At 41.6% G+C, this 18537-nt stretch overlaps 1 protein-coding gene across 6 annotated transcripts in view; it reads right to left on the reverse strand.

Annotated features, from left to right (window-relative positions):
- WDFY3 (WD repeat and FYVE domain containing 3) overlaps positions 1-2626 on the reverse strand; it is a 134803-nt gene extending 132177 nt beyond the window's left edge. For all 6 annotated transcript variants that reach the window (XM_035326042.1, XM_035326039.1, XM_035326041.1 and 3 more), the window contains exon 1: positions 2526-2626. The gene's annotated coding sequence lies outside the window, so the exon portion shown is untranslated. The remainder of the gene's footprint in view (positions 1-2525) is intronic.
- Positions 2627-18537: the final 15911 nt, after the last annotated feature.

Consider the following 18537-nt stretch of genomic DNA (forward strand, 5'->3'; position numbering starts at 1 on the left):
CAGCTAAATATACCTAGGTTTCAGACAGTGCCTGACTTACTGTGCTACAACTCATGTCAACCAAACACATGCAAAGACTTAGCCAAACTCAATTATCAATCAAACATTGTAATACAAACCCTCTGCAGTGCCCATACTGTCTACTCCCAGATTGACATCATCTGCACGTTTTATAAGCAGACTCTACTCCATCACCTAAATCACAGGTGCCATTATTGACAAATCCCGGCAAGACAAGCTAGTATGGAAGCCTTCCTAGCTCATATTGAATCCTGGTTAACTGCTATGTTAAACCTTTCATAATTAATGGTTTTCCTGCAGTATGGTGTTTAAGAAAGATCCCATTTACAGAAACAAATCAAAATCAAACTACGTTGCTACGTGTCTACTTGTATTAAATTCAAAAGAATATCCTTCAAAACCTTTTGAACTTCAAGTTTTATCCCTTCACTCCCTTACTCAGTGATCCAGTTCATCTGTAAAGGAAGCAAACTAATTCAGCTTCCTATAATTGTCTCCCTGACAAATCTGTGGTGGTTGGCTATTTTCCCTTATCTCATTATCTACATGATAATAAACTACGTCACAACTCTTACTACTATCTGTGTAGCTGCAGGCAAGTCGTGCCACAGCTGGAAAGAAATGCAACATGGCCCCACGGAGAGCCAGGCTGAGTCCAGCATAGTAGGCTCAGGTCCAAAAGGCACATAATCACAGCCGTATTCAATCGAAGCTGTAAGCTCCACCAGTTCTTGCATGTCCTCACAACCGTATGAACAGGATGCATTCAGTGCCAATGTACAGTTTTCTACACACACATCCAAACAGCAGATCGCGATGCTACCAGGAGTCTTCACAGACCCCCAAAACAGTTCGCATACATTTGAAACTACTTGCTTTTACCAAATCAAGAGGAATACTAAAGAGGGAGGATGAGATGAACCTTTTTTTTTTTTTTTTTTTTTAATTCATCACAAAGCAGAACATGTAAATATTAATCTAGACACAAGAGGTTGCAAGGAGCAAAGTATTTTTCTAAGGAAGGAAAACAAGGAGTTGTTTTTGGTAGTGAATAAAACCCTGAAGCATGAAGAAGCAGAACACACAAGATTTCATATGCAAGGATGTACTTTGGGAGCTTTTCTCTATTTGCTTCTGTGTTTTTGTGTTTTGTTTTTGTTTCTCCTCTTATTTAAATGACACCTTTCTTGAACATGTTACAATTCCTAGTTTTGTATCAAATCGGATAAAGATGTTGGGAACATATGAGTGAGTACAGTCCCCAGAAGAAATGGGGCTACAAGAACAACGGTTAAGCTCTACAGACATCAAAGAGCTACTCCAACTGGCTTTTCCCTGAACTAATGGGTATTTTCCTTCCATCTGGGTCACCCTTCCAATTTCTACATGTGTGATATACTGAAGAAGCTTTTTTTTTTCCTGGGGTGTTTTTTTTTTTCTTTTTTCTTTTTTAATTTTCTTTAAAAAACCAACAGGTTCTTTATGCTAAAGAGCGTACTAGCAAAGCTTGGATGTAACCATACAGTAGCCAAAGCACAGATTAACATCTGACCATTTTAAGTAAGCTAATAAAGATTGGAAAGCCTTTGAAGTAACCAGACTGTTTTAATTGATTTTTAACTCAACTGCTCTTGAGGAAATGCACTTCTTTGCCTAGAAAGACAGAAACCTGCCTACCTCTTTTCATTACTTTTTCCCCCTCCCCATATTCACCCAATTTGATTTGCTACATTCAATTTGCATAAGCAAAATAAAGCATTACTGAATTTGATAGTTATAAGAGCTTTTTTTTGACTTTGTTAGCTAAGAAGAAATCCATCAGGTGATAAACACACTTAATCCTCTTTACCATTACAAAAAATGTGAAACAAAACCAGACCAAACCTCCTTTCAAAAGGAAGCCTCTTGTAGGCCATAATATTTGTAGCAGGACTAAATAGCTAGAAGACCAGGCTCAGAGCAAGCAGCTTACCTAGTTCATACATGATCAAAAGAAACTAAGATATAAAAGCAAAAAATAAGTCACTCAAGACAAAGGTAGATATAACAAAATCTTCATACGAATTCAGAACGGACCTCTCCCAGTCTGCTGTTCTGCTGAAGAGCAGGAATATTCTTCCCTTAAAAGAAAAATGAGAGACTTAAAAAGTGAAAAAAAAAAAAAAAGGAAAAAAAAAAAAAAGATTGCTTGTTATGCTCACTCTCTTTTTTAACCTATCAACTAAAACCTCCAGCTATAACTCAGCTTGACTTGGCACACCTATCATGCTGAACTCAAGCTATGACCACCCTGCTATGTATTTCTACATCTTCTAAACAAATCAACAAAAACCTTAATTTTGATTGAGTAGAGCAACTTTAAACTGTCAGCATTCAAATTATGTCTATATTATGTTTCTATGACAGGCAAATAAATTGGTTCATACAGAACACGTTGAAGAGTGTGACAATTACAAATCTAAAGCCAATTTTCATGGAAGCGCTTAAGTATTGCCATCACTAACCTCTACAGCATTTCCGGGATCAGGGCAAACAGGTTCAGGAGAACAGCGCCCATTCCTTTTTGAGGTTTAATTTCAACTCCAAAGCTCTTTGTTCACTAGAGAAAGTAAGATGAAAATAAGTTAGAATACAAATATGCCAAAGAAATCAGAGCTCTGCCATTTTGAAATCAAAGATTAGTTCCTCCTAGAACAATTGCAGTTTCACAAAGCTAAGAAATGTTTATGTAACTCCTGGAAAAGGAACTGTACCAAACAAGAAACTGACACAAGCATTATCATCCCAGTTTCATCTAAGACATTCAAAGCACACAAACTGCTGAAAGAGTTCCTGTCAATTGCAAGGCCAGTAAGCAATGCAACAGCCACTGATCAGCAAAAGCACCCTTCTGAGCAACTAGGTGATTTCTCATCATTATAGGAAGGGAACAGGAACTAAACTAAGCAAATGTGACACTACTTAACTTGACTGAATTTCCCTTGCCTTTCCTGCCTTTTTCTGCCTCATTTTGCAGAGTTATAAAATGCTTATTGGGTCATCTTGGGTTTTACAAGTGGATGCACACAAACCAGCAATGCGCAGATTCTCAATTCCTTCCTGTGAGGCTCCAGCAAGCAATCACATTGACATGCTCCAGATAGCCCAAGCCAGTTGATAGAGGCAGCAAATATAGCTTTATTTGCTGTTGCACCTGGCAAATAGCTAGGTACCTTGGTGATATACTGTGCCTTGGTTAACTAGCTATGTGATAGCAGACTTATTTCACCTGTGATTCCTAATCTGCCATGTTTGGCATCAGTAGCACAAGTGTTTCTACATTATGGTATAATATACAATGCAGATATAACCTAAATCAATGAGGAAAACTTAATAATAATAATATTGTTTTTAAAAATCTATGTTGTGAATTTTATTTTGTATAGTAAAAATAAGAAGATCATAGGGGAAGATCATAGGGGAAGATCATAGGGGAAAAAAATCATAGGGGAAGATCATAGGGGAAAAAAACACAAGTCAGAAGAAGCAAGCACACTATCATTGTACCTTAGAAAGGCTTTGCAAGAGAGGTGGCATTAATGTGACTCCTTGCTCGGAGAAACCTTGTAATGCTTAATAATTACATGTTTTGTTACAACACTTGTATGCATCCAAAACTAAATTAACTTGCTAGCAGGCCCAAGAGTTCAGCATCAACAGCCAAACCAGTCAGTTCTCTTCTAACTTAATCCTCCATGCCCATAAAACCCTTGATGGGAAGGGAGCACCACTTGGGACTGTTGGGGAGTTTTTGAACTGTGTTTACTTCCAGGTAAGACTTGAAGCCCTTGCTTGCTGAGTAAAGCCTAGCTTTCAAAAGGGCACTGGTACTTTAATCTAGGAAAGTGGAAGAACAGACTAGAAAAAGATAGTGGCATCCACCCACTGAACAGGAAGCCAAGCTTATGAGTTTAATTTCCAGTGGGAAGCATTTCAGGCACTGCATGCGCTCTCCCAGCAAGCATGCTCAACAGCATCCTCACGGCTTCAGATCATCTGCACCTCCTGTTCACAGCCACAGGTCAGCCACTTAAAGTTACCATTTCAGCTCCAGCAAAACAGCTGCTGTTTGACATAACCTTTTTCTGTTATGGACTATGAACTGCATTAAATACTACCCACGTTTCTCTGACACAGTTTAGCTCAAAGCAAGTACCCTGTGGCTTTCCAAACAACCGGGCTCTGCAATGCTCACGTCTCCCAAAAAGCAGGGCATGAAGATGAGAAGCGGATACCATCCTTTCAACCCAGCTGTCATGTCTGCTGCTTCTATGCGCTCTCCTGATAAACTAAGGCCAGCAGATACTGCAGAACCTGGCCTCATGTGCATCACTGCATCAATGCCCCCGGTCCACACAGTTCTCTCGGACGCTTCTTCGCCAGTGCCAAAGGCCAGGCTCACACCAGGCCAGGGGAGTATTGCACATCCACAGAACCACCCAACAGTATCCTGGCCTTGTTAAAAGAGGGAAGGTCTCCCTCTTTTCCTTCCACCTGTCATGCCACCACTCACTTATATGTCACCATCTTGCAACTGTTTGTAAGAGAAACATCAAGTCGACAGCCTGCACTAAACAGTGCATGCACATCAAGTGTGAACCTAGAAATTGGACTGCAAAACTCTGCCATGCAAGAAATAAGGTGAGAATTTTTATTTTTACCTCCACAGAAGCATGTAAGTATTTAAACTAGCAGTATAAACATTTGGCCCTTTTGTCACTGGAACAGTTACTGGGACTGGGTCAGCAATAAATCTCAGCACAGATACTTCACTGTAGTTTCTATTACACCTTCAACTGCATTTCACTGTCAAGAACTTTAGTATATCACAGATCACCTATTAGGCTCAAAACCATAGATTTTGAAATACAGATAAAACAAATCTCCTATATTGGCTCCAAACCAGACCAGACTACAATTAGGCCAGCTTTAATTAACACTTACTATATTGGCAAATCTCAAACAAACAGTTATACTACTAGTACTCAAAAACCACAAGCTTACTTGAGCAGAAATCAAAGGGCAGTATCAGCAATTCCTCCAACTTAAGTTTATTTAAAAAAAATAAAATAAAAAAATTAAAAAACACACTGTTAGGAAGTGAAAGCATGGAGACAGCTTCTACCCCCCTTCCATATGCATTGCTTACTTGGTCTAACAGAAATAAGAAGAAATCTTGTGAGAGCACTAGGGAACCAGTCTTCCAACTGTGTGAGAACCAAGCTGCCCAGTTTATGAATATTTCCCTTGTACATGTGGAATATTTTCTCTCTTTAAATCTTGATTCCCCTACACTCACTCTGCTTCCATAGTATAAGTTCATCAGGGCCACAATGGCTTGAGAAACAGTTCACCACAAAATGAGACTGCTCTGACCTGCAGTCCCAAAACTTATTAGAATGGGGCAGGAGAGGCTGTGTAAACATTGTTGACAAGAGCTAAATGCCTTCCTCAGTGCCAAAAGTAAACCACTCCTCCTTTAATTACATCAACTAATTTTGAACACTGGCCAGGTTCGAATTCTCTCTGTTGTCATCAGCAGAATTACCAAAAATGAGTTCAAAGCCAATGGTACACCCCATGTATTGTACAACAACAATAAAAGAAGAAGAGCAAGGCAGCTCAGAAACTTTTCAACCTTGAATATGCCAGAAGGCTGACATCAGCAGAAGAAAGGTAACTAAGCCAAGTAACTGAAGAGCTCGTTTTTCAGCCTCCTAATCACCAACAGTGACACTCTGCAAGTGCCTAGCAGAGTTCAAGCTACATCAGGCTCCTTGCTTCCCCCCAGAATGATGCAGCAGGCTCAGAAGTATCCCACAACATGGAGAGTAGAGTCCAAATGGGTCCTCCAACTGTGCTACGCTTGGACAGGAACCTGCAAACTCTGAGAAATTAGAACCATTTCTTTCCAGTCTCAACAGCATAGCCGAACTTGGTTACTCCCCACGTGATGAAACCTCCTCTGCAAAGGATGAACACCTCTGGGAAATCTAATGGCACATCAAGTGCAGAAAACAAAACCTATCCTCTTTGTTTTTGAAGGATGTGTGTTCTCCAGACAATCAAGATCCAAGCTGACCTGTCTTACCAGATAGTTAGGGCACTCAGCCAAGAGGCCTGTGCACACCCTCCTGACCCCACATGTGGAGCACACCTCCTCTGATGACACGGTGGGCGGCACACCGGGTGCAGTATGGTTGCTCTCCCGATCAACCATCCCACGCACCCTCCTTCACAGCCGGGGCACAAGACAGGAAGGTGAGCTCAGGCTGCTCCAGGCCGTGTCCTGCCAGGCAGGCGGCACCTCGCTTTCCAGCTAGCAGCCTGCTCAGCTGAAGACCCCAGGTGTCCCAGAGGTTGCTGAAACACAAAAGGGCAGAGAAACACAGCAAAGAACCAAGGTAGCCATTTGGCACTAGGTGCCTTCTCATAACTATTTCAGAATTGTATAAATAGCTATTACATCATGAAAAACTAAGTGATGAGCAACAGGTATTGCCAAGTGCCACCACGTCTCCACCTGTTGTGCAAAACAAATACCTTAATGATGCCTCATCCACCAGAACACATCTGCACTTATATACACATACGCAGCGTGCGAGTCAGCAGACACCAGTACAACCGAGAAGCCACATAACCACGTCCTGACTCTCAGCCACTTCATTTTCATGACCCACGACTGAACCCTGGCAGCAAGCATGTCCATTGTTTTCCAGACATGAAGTTCCATTCAGAAAAAAAGCCTGAGTCACTAAAAACACCTCCACTCCCATGCGAGCGTTACATAGAGCTCCCTGCTGCGCTGAAGTGCTTCTTTTAAGTTCAAAGGGTTAACATATTTTCAACTGTCTTGCCAAAGCATAATATTAGGGCGGCCAGCTTGAGCATAACTGATAAAACCACAATCAACATTTCACAGTAATTATTACCAAATTTAACATTTAACATTTACTTTTCTTTTTCAGAAGAGTCATGATCTATTGGCATTCCTTCAAGAGTTTATATGTGTGTCTGAATTATTATGTAGGATTATTACATATTATGCAGGATTACAATTATTATGCAGGATTAATTCCCCCACCTGCAGCAGAGGAATAAATTTATTTATTTATTTAAACCAGGCAATACATTGGGTCAGCATGTATTACAGTAAATGCAATTTTTGTTACAAACATCTTACCTTTTGTTAAAACAAGGTGTATAGAAAATTGAACTTAAACTGCTGCACTTCCAAACATTGTTCTTTAGGATTGAATGCGATAAGCATACACCCATTTTTCACAATACAGAGTCAATTTCTGATTTGGATAATTTCTCTAAGCAGCCGCTACTTCCTTCTCCTTGTTCATTTAAGTACTTGGCTTGCTAAGACAAAGCATTTGTGCTCTGGCACCCCACTAAATATTCTACCCCGTGTTTTAGTTGTGTTTCTATTTTTATTTAGACTAAATATCTCAGTGCTTTCTAGACACTATTTCTGAAGTTTCACAAATGAAATACGATTTGCTTGCTTCCCTCACCAGACATCCTGCAAAAAGATCTGAATAAAAAATCTCAGCAATCTCAAATCATTTTGTTCATGGAAAGAAGTAAATCGACCAAACAACACCACAATATCCACTCATATTTCCCTCTCACTTCTAAAATAAATAAATAAATACAAACACCACACAGGTTTCCAGCTTAGCTGCATTCCCCTCACTTAAGATATTTTGTGAATATTTCTCTGTGGAAAAGGTAGATTTAGTTTATCAAGTGGTTACGTACCATACTGGTACACACGTGGTTATGTACCATATAATATAAAACTAAGAAAGCATTAAATTTCTCCTATTACACACTACAGGCATTCAAGAGAAACTGATTCAGATCTCACAGCCTTTTTACTACCTATTTCCATGTTCTGCCAAGTTACACAAATGACGTACATGTTATGTCAGAGAAATGTTTTATTATACATAAATGAAGTGTTTCAGTGAGAGCTTAAAAAAAGGCATTGATGTTAAAGCCTAAATCAACTGCTGATAGAAATTCAATACAGCACTTGAATGCTGGTACTCCTTGTCTGATAAAGATCTGCTTCTGATTGGAAGAAACCAAGGGGAAGACAGGCATCACCATCTGATGTAAATCCAACTTTTGCCCATTATAGCAGAGATGCGCATTCAGCACTCACTCCTTCACATGGTGGACCACTGGCACATTTTCAGATGCACCACTAGGGACATTAATGTAAAGCGTAACTTCAGCCAGATGAGGCGAGAGGTCAGGACCGTGCGCTGACAGCCAGAGCCAGTATCCTAATTCTCACCTTCTTTAACAATGAGAAATAAATTATGTAATGATATTTCTGTGCTGTACACAGAATTTGAGAGAAGGGATATGAATGTGAGCATCACCTTCCCTATGTACTTCCAGGTACGTTTATTTTAATAGCAGGATTAAGTTGAAAGTTTCAGATATTTCCCTCTGGGAAAGAATAGACCTTAAAAGCCCATAAGGTCAGCTGTGTTAGATAAATAACAGAGCAATTCAGTCCCTGGCTCCCTCCAAAGCCCTCTTTCTTAACTTCTTTTATTCACTACTGCTGCTAAACCAACCTCTGTCAGGAAAATAAAGTACCTAGATATTACTACAGTGTTTGGCTTTTTGTTTTTAAACCCAAGTGTTTGCACTTTAGCCATACTTCCAAATGAATATATAATTCCAAACTAAGACTCCATTAACATTCCGCTGCTCAAAAAAGATCACAGAATCACAGGATCATCTAGGTTGGAAGAGACCTCTAAAATCACCGAGTCCAAGCTCTGACCTAACACTAACAAGTCCTCCACTAAACCGTATCACTAAGCTCTATATCTAAACATCTTTTAAAGACCTCCAGGGATGGTGACTCAACCACTTCCCTGGGCAGCCCATTCCAAAGCCTAACAACACTTCCTGTAAAGTTCTTCCTAATATCCAACCTAAACCTCCCCAGGCGCAACTTTCGCCCATTCGTCCTGTCACCAGACACGTGGGAGAATAGACAACCACCACCTCGCTACAGCCTCCTTTCAGGTACCTGTAGAGTGTGATAAGGTCACCCTTGAGTCTTCTCTTTTCCAGGCTGAGCAATCCCAACTCCCTCAGCCGCTCCTCATAAGACTTGTTCTCCAGACCCTTCACCAGCTTTGTAGCCCTTCTCTGGACTCGCTCAAGCACCTCCATGTCCTTCCTGTAGCGAGGGGCCCAAAACTGAACGCAGTACTCGAGGTGCAGCCTCACCAGAGCCGAGCACAGGGGGACAATCACTTCCCTGGACCTGCTGGCCACGCTGTTTCTTATGCAAGCCAGGATGCTGTTGGCCTTCTTGGCCACCTGAGCACACTGCTGGCTCATATTCAGCCGACTGTCAACCAATACTCCCAGGTCCTTCTCTGCCAGGCAGCTTTCCAACCACACATCTCCCAGCCTGTAGCTCTGCTTGGGGTTGTTGGGCCCCAGGTGCAGAACCCGGCACTTGGCCTTGTTGAACTTCATACAGTTGGCCTCGGCCCATCGGTCCAGCCTATCCAGATCCTCCTGCAGAGCCTTCCTACCCTCGAGCAGATCGACACACGCACCTAACTTGGTGTCGTCTGCAAACTTGCTGAGGGTGCACTCGATCCCCTCATCCAGATCATCGATGAAGATGTTAAAGAGGACTGGCCCCATTACCGAGCCCTGGGGGACTCCACTAGTGACCGGCCTCCAACTGTATTAGACTCCATTCACCACAACTCTCTGGGCCCGGCCATCCAGCCAGCTCTTAACCCAACAAAGTGTACGCCAGTCCAAGCCATGAGCAGCCAGTTTCTTGAGGAGAATGCTGTGGGGAACGGTGTCAAATGCCTTACTGAAGTCAAGGTAGACCACGTCCACAGCCTTTCCCTTGTCCACTGAGCATGTCACCTTGTCATAGAAAGAGATCAGGTTCGTCAAGCAGGACCTGCCTTTCATAAACCCATGCTGACTGGCCTGATTGCCTGGTTACCCTGCAAGTGCTGCGTGATGACACTCAAGATAATCTGCTCCATGAGCTTCCCTGGCACCAAAGTCAGACTGACAGGCCTACAGTTTCCCGGGTCCACCCTCCGGCCCTTCTTGTAGATGGGTGTCACATTTGCTAGCTGCCAGTTGACTGGGACCTGATAGCCAGGACTGCTGATAAATGATGGAAAGCGGCTTGGTCAGCTCTTCTGCCAGTTCTCGCAGTATCCTCGGGTGGATCCCATCCGGCCCCATCGACTTGTGTATATCTAAGTGCTGTAGCAGGTCACCAACCATTTCCTCATGGATTGTGAGGGCCACATCCTGCTCCCAACCCTCTTCTACCAGCTCAGGGTACTGGGTATCCAGAGAACAACTGGTCTTGCTGCTAAAGACTGAGGCAAAAAAGGCATTAAGCACCTCAGCCTTTTCCTCATCTCTCGTCACTAAGTTTCCCCCCACATCCAGTAAAGGATAGAGATTCAGTCCTCCTTTTTGTGTTAATTTATTTATAAAACCATTTTCTGTTATCTTTAACAGCAGTAGCCAGATTGGATTCCAGATGAGCTTTGGCCTTTCCAATTTTGTCCCTACACCTCCTTACAACATCCTTATAATCCTTCTGATTGGCCTGCCCTCTTTTCCAAAGATCATAAACCCTCTTTTTTTTTTTTTTTTTTTTTTTCCCTAAGCTCTAGCCGCAACTCTCCATTCAGCCAGGCTGGTCTTCTTCCACGCTGGCTCGTCTTTGGGCGCGTGGGGTTAGACTGCTCCTGAGCCTTTACGATTTCCTTCTTGAGGAGGGCCCAGCCTTCCTGGACTCCTCTGCCTTTCAGGACTGCCTCCCAAGGGACTCTGCCAACCAGTGTCCTGAACAGCTCAAAGCTTGCCCTCTGGAAGTCCAAGACAGCAGTTTTACTGGTCCCCCTCCTGATTTTGCCAAGAATAGAGAACTCTACCATTTTGTGGTCACTCTGCCCACAACAGCTCCCAACCACCACACCTCCCACCTTCTCTGTGAACAGAAGGTCTAGTGGGGCACCTCCTCTGGTAGGCTCACTAACCAGCTGTGTCAGGAAACTATCTTCCATGCTGGAGAAGGAAAATGCATCAAGGCAAACAGTTCAACTTCTCACAGATCCAGCCTACAGGTTCACATCAGGAAACAGCAAAAGTGACACAGGAGTCTATTGACATTTGTCACCACAGACTGGTTAAACATTTCTTACCCAAAATTACTCTGTTCATTTTCAACTTAAAACAGAACATGACCCACCATAACTTAGTGTTACACTTGCTCTTTCCAAAAGCAAGCGTAACACAGCTCAGAAAGCAGGGAATACAACAGAAACGATACCAGCTGGGGCAGGCAACAACCCTACACCCCTCAGCTAACCACCACCACCTAAAACACTGCTTTCTGTGGGTGTAGGAGGAAGATCTTAAATTTAGTGATCTACGTTACCAATGCCTCTGCTGTATGACTACATTGTCAACAACTAATGGTTTCTAGAAGGCGGAAAAAAGCAAGATATTCCACCCTGCGTCAACATGCCAAACCCAGTGCCAACCCTCAAAACACAGACACCTTCAAACTCCATGCAGACTGGAGGACTCCAACAAAAGGAGTTATAACAACCATAACAGCTACCTTATTAGATATAACTGCTAAGCATCGCTCCTTGCCACTGAAGTCACCCAAGAGCTAAAAGCCATTAAAATACAAAACCCTTGAGATGGTATTATTGCAGCCAGACAGGCACTGTGACCTCCTATGCCTTTGCAACAACAGTCATGTCTTACCAGGAAAGTTCTAGCCTTCTACAGGTTTTGCTTCAGCTAGATTCATCTCGACACTGTAAAGCCCTGAGAAGATAACTGTGAAGTCCCAATGAGTTCACTAAAAGGAGCCATCGCCTTACAGAAACTGATGAATTGCAGCTGTGTCAAAGTCTCCTCTGGAAGCATCCTATACACAATGAGGCAGAACAGAACAACTTGAGCAGTTTGGCACAAGGTAGACTTGACAAGCAGTTCAGCACCATCAACTTGGACTGTTTTTAAAGCAAGATGATTAAAGTCAAGGAAACAAACCCAGTCTTGTTCAACATAAGCAAGTTCTGTTGGAGACCTCGAGTCTAACTTCAGTGTTAGCGTAGTCATTTGGAAGAGTCAGGAAGATCTGATGCAGTCTCTCATTTCTGTGCCACTGGAAAGAATGCTTCCTAAGTTGAGCATTTATGATAAGCCTAGGCCAAAATTACACTGGAAAAAGAAACATGATAATTTTAGTGTACACTTTAAGTTCCATTGCTCTTTAATTACTTCCTAATTAAATTTACATGTTTTGATAATATCTACTTTTATACACTGATGCTCCAAATGGAAATAAATGCTAATTTTCTCTCAAAATGAACCATCAAAAACTTGTACATTTAAATAAGTTATTGAAATTAATTTCAAGTTGTCTTCAGAATATTTTAATGTACTGTGATTGATCCCCAATTTACAAAACTACAGGAATTTATATATATAAACCTTTTGGATACAGAGACAAACCCTGATTATCTGAATTGCTGGTATCTAAATTTCTCAAATCCAAAGGTCAGATATCTCCCCTGAGGACAGATGCTCTGGCAGGCCTTTGAATTTCAGAAGCTAACTTGATGATATTTGAACAGTTGTAACATCATTTTAAGTGCTATATTAAAATGCCTTGGATCAGAGTGGGGAAGTTTTTCTTTGTTTTAGTAATAAGTGTTTAAGTTGCTCCAAATAGTACACACAAACGTAAATAAAGATTTTCCCTCTTAATAAGTGTCAACATGCTAGTTTGCTCAATATAGTTACACTCAGTGGTGTTATATTACATAATGTAATCAATATATCTATATACCATCCCAGCCATTCATTGCAAGCTCGTATTAGTTTTTATTTAATTTAATTAATCACAAAGTTACCATCTCCTAACAGAACTGAAGGCTGACCTGTATTAAAAAGCCCCAGGCTCCTGGCAAACCAAAGATGGAGCTATGCTTTTCACAGCAACACATGCTGGGAGGACAAGAGACAACAGGCACTATTTGAAACAAAAGAGGTTAAAACTGAGTGTAAGGAGAAACTCTCTTCACGGGGATGTGGCTATGCAAAGCGGTGCTGTCTCCAGCCTTGGAGCCCTGCACAACCCGGTCCCCTCACACAGCTGGCCCAGCCACAAGCAGGAGCTGTACCAATGGACCTGCCAAGATTGGTTAACTTGAACCATCTTGAGATTGTCTCTTCCTCACTGCCATGTAGATAGTGGGTCTCATGCCCTGAGTCTGGAATTCAAGGTACAAATTCATTTGGACTTATTGCCCTGTTTTCAAAATCTCTCAGATTCAGAACTTCTTCCAGCTGTGATCAATAGCCTTCAGCTTCCTACCCATTCTGTCAGTTTTTAGGAGGAACAGTAATCGATCTTTCTACCAGTAGACATTTTTCTACCCAGGCAGGTGCTTGGGGGCCAGACCAGCTGACATAGGTCTGCAGTAAATGGCAGACATAAAGAGGAAAACAAAGAGAACATATGGCAGGACACGAAGGGCAGAGGACAGGCACTCCGAGCATGCAGATCCTCTGCCTAGGAGGATTTTTTACACTTGACTCACATGCAGCCCCAGAAGATTTAAGCAAGTTCTTCAAGAGCAGTTCCAGCTGCCATGCCTGGCAGCACATCAGTCCCCCAACAGGTTTTTCTGCAACACATTCCAACGTGTAACACTGGTGTGGGGGCGACATCTTGCCCTGTACTAGCAGCCCCTCCTGAACAAGAATTGTAGAGACTGTGACCACTGAGATGCTGCTGTGCCACACCCAGAATCAGGTCAAGTCCCGGGTACTGCCCCAAAGCAGCTGTACTGGTGAGGTGCCTCTGACAACAGACACTGCATGGTACTGCGCTTGAGGAAACATCTTCCTAAGAGAATAGAGGCAAGAGCTGACCTTCCTTAACGTTAGCTCTTACATTTGTGAATGTGTGTTTCTGTCCCTCTGCAATGGGGATCAACTGCCCCATAGATAATGGAAAGGTAGCTGAGCTTCCAGGCCAGCAGCACTAACCTACAGGCATCCTGTAATCAGCATCCTCACCCAAAAGTCCAGAATAAGGCTTCACACCAGTCACAGTATGGAGCAGTAGGTTTGGTGCCACACAGCCCTTACCCAGGTGATCCTGGGGGGAAGGAATAGCTTTGCAGAGGAGGCTGAGTTGCTGGTCTGCAAGACAGGCCTTTCTGGTCAGTGACCTTAGACTAGAAGCATTTAAGGGCATATATTCCAAAAGAAGTTGTTTAGATTAGAAGCTTTTAAGTGCATATATTCCAAGAAGTTGTTTCCTCACTGCTAAATAAAATGCTACTCGTATTGGAAGGTCACACCTTGTTTTGCTAGTTTTGCCAGCTCAGAGTCAAGGCAAGGAACAGCCTGACCACTAATCATCACATACGTAAATGTTCATGTATACGCTACTGTTCAACATTGCTTCACAGCACTAGGTGTAGAAATGGCTGCAACTGAACAAGCCGAGGGTGATGATACACATAAATCCTAAAAATAAAGGTTTACTTACTTGCTCTACCATGTGCTACACCAGAAATCATCAGCTTTGGTTTCAAAAGCCCTTGTGCAGCTACACAAGGCTTCAGTTTCCCAACAAGCATCGCCACACTGAAGCAATACTAAATACTCCGATGACTGCCTGAGCCTACAGTGGACCGTCCAAGGGAGAAGGTCATCTTTTCATTTAGCAACCCTCAAGTTGAACAGAAGACTCCTACTGCCTTTTGGGGAGGGTCAGATCTACCCATGCTACAAAATAAGGTGAGTGCCAGTAATGAGTATTTATTTTGCCTTTTCCTTCAACCAAAGTAAACTAAGGTACCGCTGATCAAGGCCTAAAGCCAAGGAAGAGTCTACGTGGAGTTGCTCTGAAAGTCATATACAGAAATTCTGTAGAATTTCTGTACAATGTGCTTCTTCCTTCCTTTATGCAAAGTACCACTCAGAAGTTTGAATGTGGTAGTCTAAATTTCTAAGAAGTACTTCACTTCCCAATTGGGACAGCCAAAAAGAAAACTTGAGATGCTGGGCTTTGATTTGTTCAGGAACTGCAACTAAATTTTAATCGTGCACATTTATAAAGAGTCTCCACACAGTGGATCTCATGACATTAAATTCATATTCAAATTTCAAACCAACTTTCCTTCCTGCCTCCCCCTGACAAGCCCTCCCCATTCCTCATTTCATTCACCGGCGGCCTCCTCCCTTTTCCTCCGAGCTGTTATAAAAGAGAGATTCCTGGCCCAAGTTATAATGCACATTTCTGATCATCATTACCTTGGATCAGATTCAGACCAGTAAAAAAATATCCATTTTTATTCCCCTGTTCTCTGTGTAACTCAATATATATTGCCTAGCAATCCTAAGAAGTGCAAAGCACAAGAATGCAGATAACATTTAGTTTCCAATATTTTATTTCTGTTAAAGCATATATTCCATACCAAGAAAACATGTTCTGCCAAAATTTCAGACATGTATGGCATAACAAAATATGGGTGAATTAAAATCTTTGCTTCAAAACACAAGATCTCTAAAAAAGAGATTCAGCAGGAAGTACATTTCAGACACAAATGGTTTCAAATGGGTACATTTCGACATACAGAAAAAAATAAAAATAAAAATTAACAGCACTGAATGACCCAAGTCAAGAAAACATCACCTTCCAACCTGGAATTGAGATCTCTCTTCCGACATCCACTAACCTCACTACTTGAGAGGTCTGCATGGTCATCACCAAGAGAAATGTTGAGAAAAATGTACCAGCAGATGAACAGTTCAACTTTCCACTGTTCAACGACAGTTCAACATTTCCACTGTTGTACAGTTCTCCCTGTTAACACAGACACAGAATCACATCTTAATTAGTCATTAAAAAATCTGCAGTTACGGGGTTTGTGTATGTGTGAACTTCAAGTTTAGGCCTGAAGTTTTTCTTTGGTTGGCTGGGGGGCTCCCCTCTGCATTTTTATTTATTTATTTTCTGATGGAAGGAGAGGGGACAACTAACTTTTCAGGAGAGGAATGCAGCAGCTGACTTGGTGATACAGTTCCTTCCCCTTAATGTATTCTTACTCAACTTCCATGAAATGTTTTTTGGAGAATCTGTTCTCCTTAATCTGCAAGCCCCAATCCTTTTTCTTCTTTAACAATTTCCTTCTTTACTACCCATCTGCAGTATTTAACAAACGAAAAAAAAAAAAAAATCCTTTGTCTCTTTTGCAATGAAACATCACCACTTTGGTTTTGTTCTTGATCAAATATGAAATTGAAACAGGCTTTAAGTAGCACGATCAAGTACTACTCTGATTAAAAAAAAAAATATTCTAACGTCAACTGGTAATACGAGTGAGATTTACAAGAGTGAAGATGCAATGGACTAATAATACATTAGTTCAGTCCCTCTTTTAAGATAATTAACATTATGGATATGTTATTTGTAGTTAGTTATGTACCAAATTTGAACCACACTCCATGACAGACTGATCAATGAAGATTATTGAGCATGGAATAACCCGCTCTTCATTTTCAGTGTCCCTTACACCCCCAAATCGGGGCTAATCCTTACCTGCAACTTGTCAGAAGGCCACAAATACCCCTTTGATTGTCTTCAACAGAAAATAAAACCTCTAATAACCAAACTCAACAGCACACTAAGGGTCAAGAAAAAGCAAATATTTTGACAATTACAACTTGGAAAAGAAACCATCAGGTTTAAAGAACAACAACAAAAAAAAAACATCCATTCTCCTAGGCAGCCAAGAAGCCCCTTCCTCCTGGATTGCTCAACTTCTAAGATTTCTTGCTCAACTGCTGACTATTTTGGACTCAGTATAAAAACAAAAAAACTCAGTTACTATTCCATATCAGACGTCATGAAGTACACTACCATGACCAAAGAGTTGCGCTCTCAAAATTATGCATGCTTTGTTGTATTCATTAAAACCGCTGTATAGTGGTTAAATCCTTACTGGGGAGCATTACTAAAAACCACAGGTAAAAGCAGACACATGGAGGCATAAAACAAATCCTATTGCAATGTCTTGTTCCAAATAATCATCTTTTCCTCTTGCCACAGACAAGACAGACAGAGACTCCTTTTAAGTCACTCAACTTGAATTTTTGAAAGAATTTCAAATTTTTATTTCAGTGAAGTTCTTATGCAAGTTTCTGAACTAACAATTTTATTTCAAAGTTTATCTGACATGTATCTCAAGTTCAAATGAAACCACACGTACCAACTTCCATTTCACTGCCATTCAGGAGTTTGTTTTGGTAGCTGTAAACACCGTATAAAACAAATTTGCCACTAAGATGCTTTGTACAGGACTGTAAGACCACACTTTGTGGCAGGTCTTTATGAGCCATCAAGTAAGTTAAAGACTGATTTTAAAATTCCTTCCATTACTGTATCAAATTAAATAAATTTTGTAACAATAATACAACTCGAGTTATGGTGCCGGAATTGTGGGGTTGAGGTGCAAGTTAGAACAGTCTTCAACAACTGCAGAAATAATGGAATATTCAAGTGACATGTGGCCATAAAAAATGGATCGAACTGACATAGCTGAACAAGACCCTTCTTGAGAAGCAAAAGATAGAAAGCCAAAACTGATGTTTCTGCCATGAGAGATTTGGGGGTGGAAGTACAAGTGAAAAGGACTGAATGGACATCACACATAGAATCTTGCAGTCTCGAAAGAGAATGTCTTCTGTACGTAGGGTATCTCTAAAGCAGACTGAATCATACTGTCAGTAATTCCAACAAGACCGCTCAGGCCAAGAGGACCACCATTCCCTAAGTGGCAGCACTTGTGCAAATCCTAAAACAACTTGTCTTCTACTCAAATGCTCATCCGTGGTACAAATGCTCATCAGTGGTACAGACACTGAGTGATAAAACACACCCTGAGCAGTCCACGTAACTCTTTAGTAAAATGCTTACCATCTCAAACACGTCTTTAAAGCTTTTACACACAAATTACTCCCTGGCTCAGGACATTAAGTGCTAGAGCTGATTTATGAGTGATATGGATCACATTTGTTACAGAAATATAAGAAATATAGCAACTCAAGCGCTATCATAGATGTACTGTTTTTCCTCCCCTATCGGGACCACACATGCTCTGTTGGTCTGTAAGTGGAGTCTGGTGCAATGGGTTACAAGGGCCTCCAGTCCCACCAGCCCACACTGTATGGGCACGTGTCCCAACGCTCATCACATACCAACACGACCCATCTATGGGCACTTCAACTCTGCGCAACCTCAAAACAGAAGCAGTATGATATAAAACTGTGAACTGAAAATCAAGTGCAAATAGGGTGAGATTTACAGACCTTTTCAATTCGCTTAGCATGTTATTGTAC

Source organism: Oxyura jamaicensis, chromosome 4 (genome assembly GCF_011077185.1).
Source record: "Oxyura jamaicensis isolate SHBP4307 breed ruddy duck chromosome 4, BPBGC_Ojam_1.0, whole genome shotgun sequence".
Classification (NCBI taxonomy): domain Eukaryota; kingdom Metazoa; phylum Chordata; class Aves; order Anseriformes; family Anatidae; genus Oxyura; species Oxyura jamaicensis.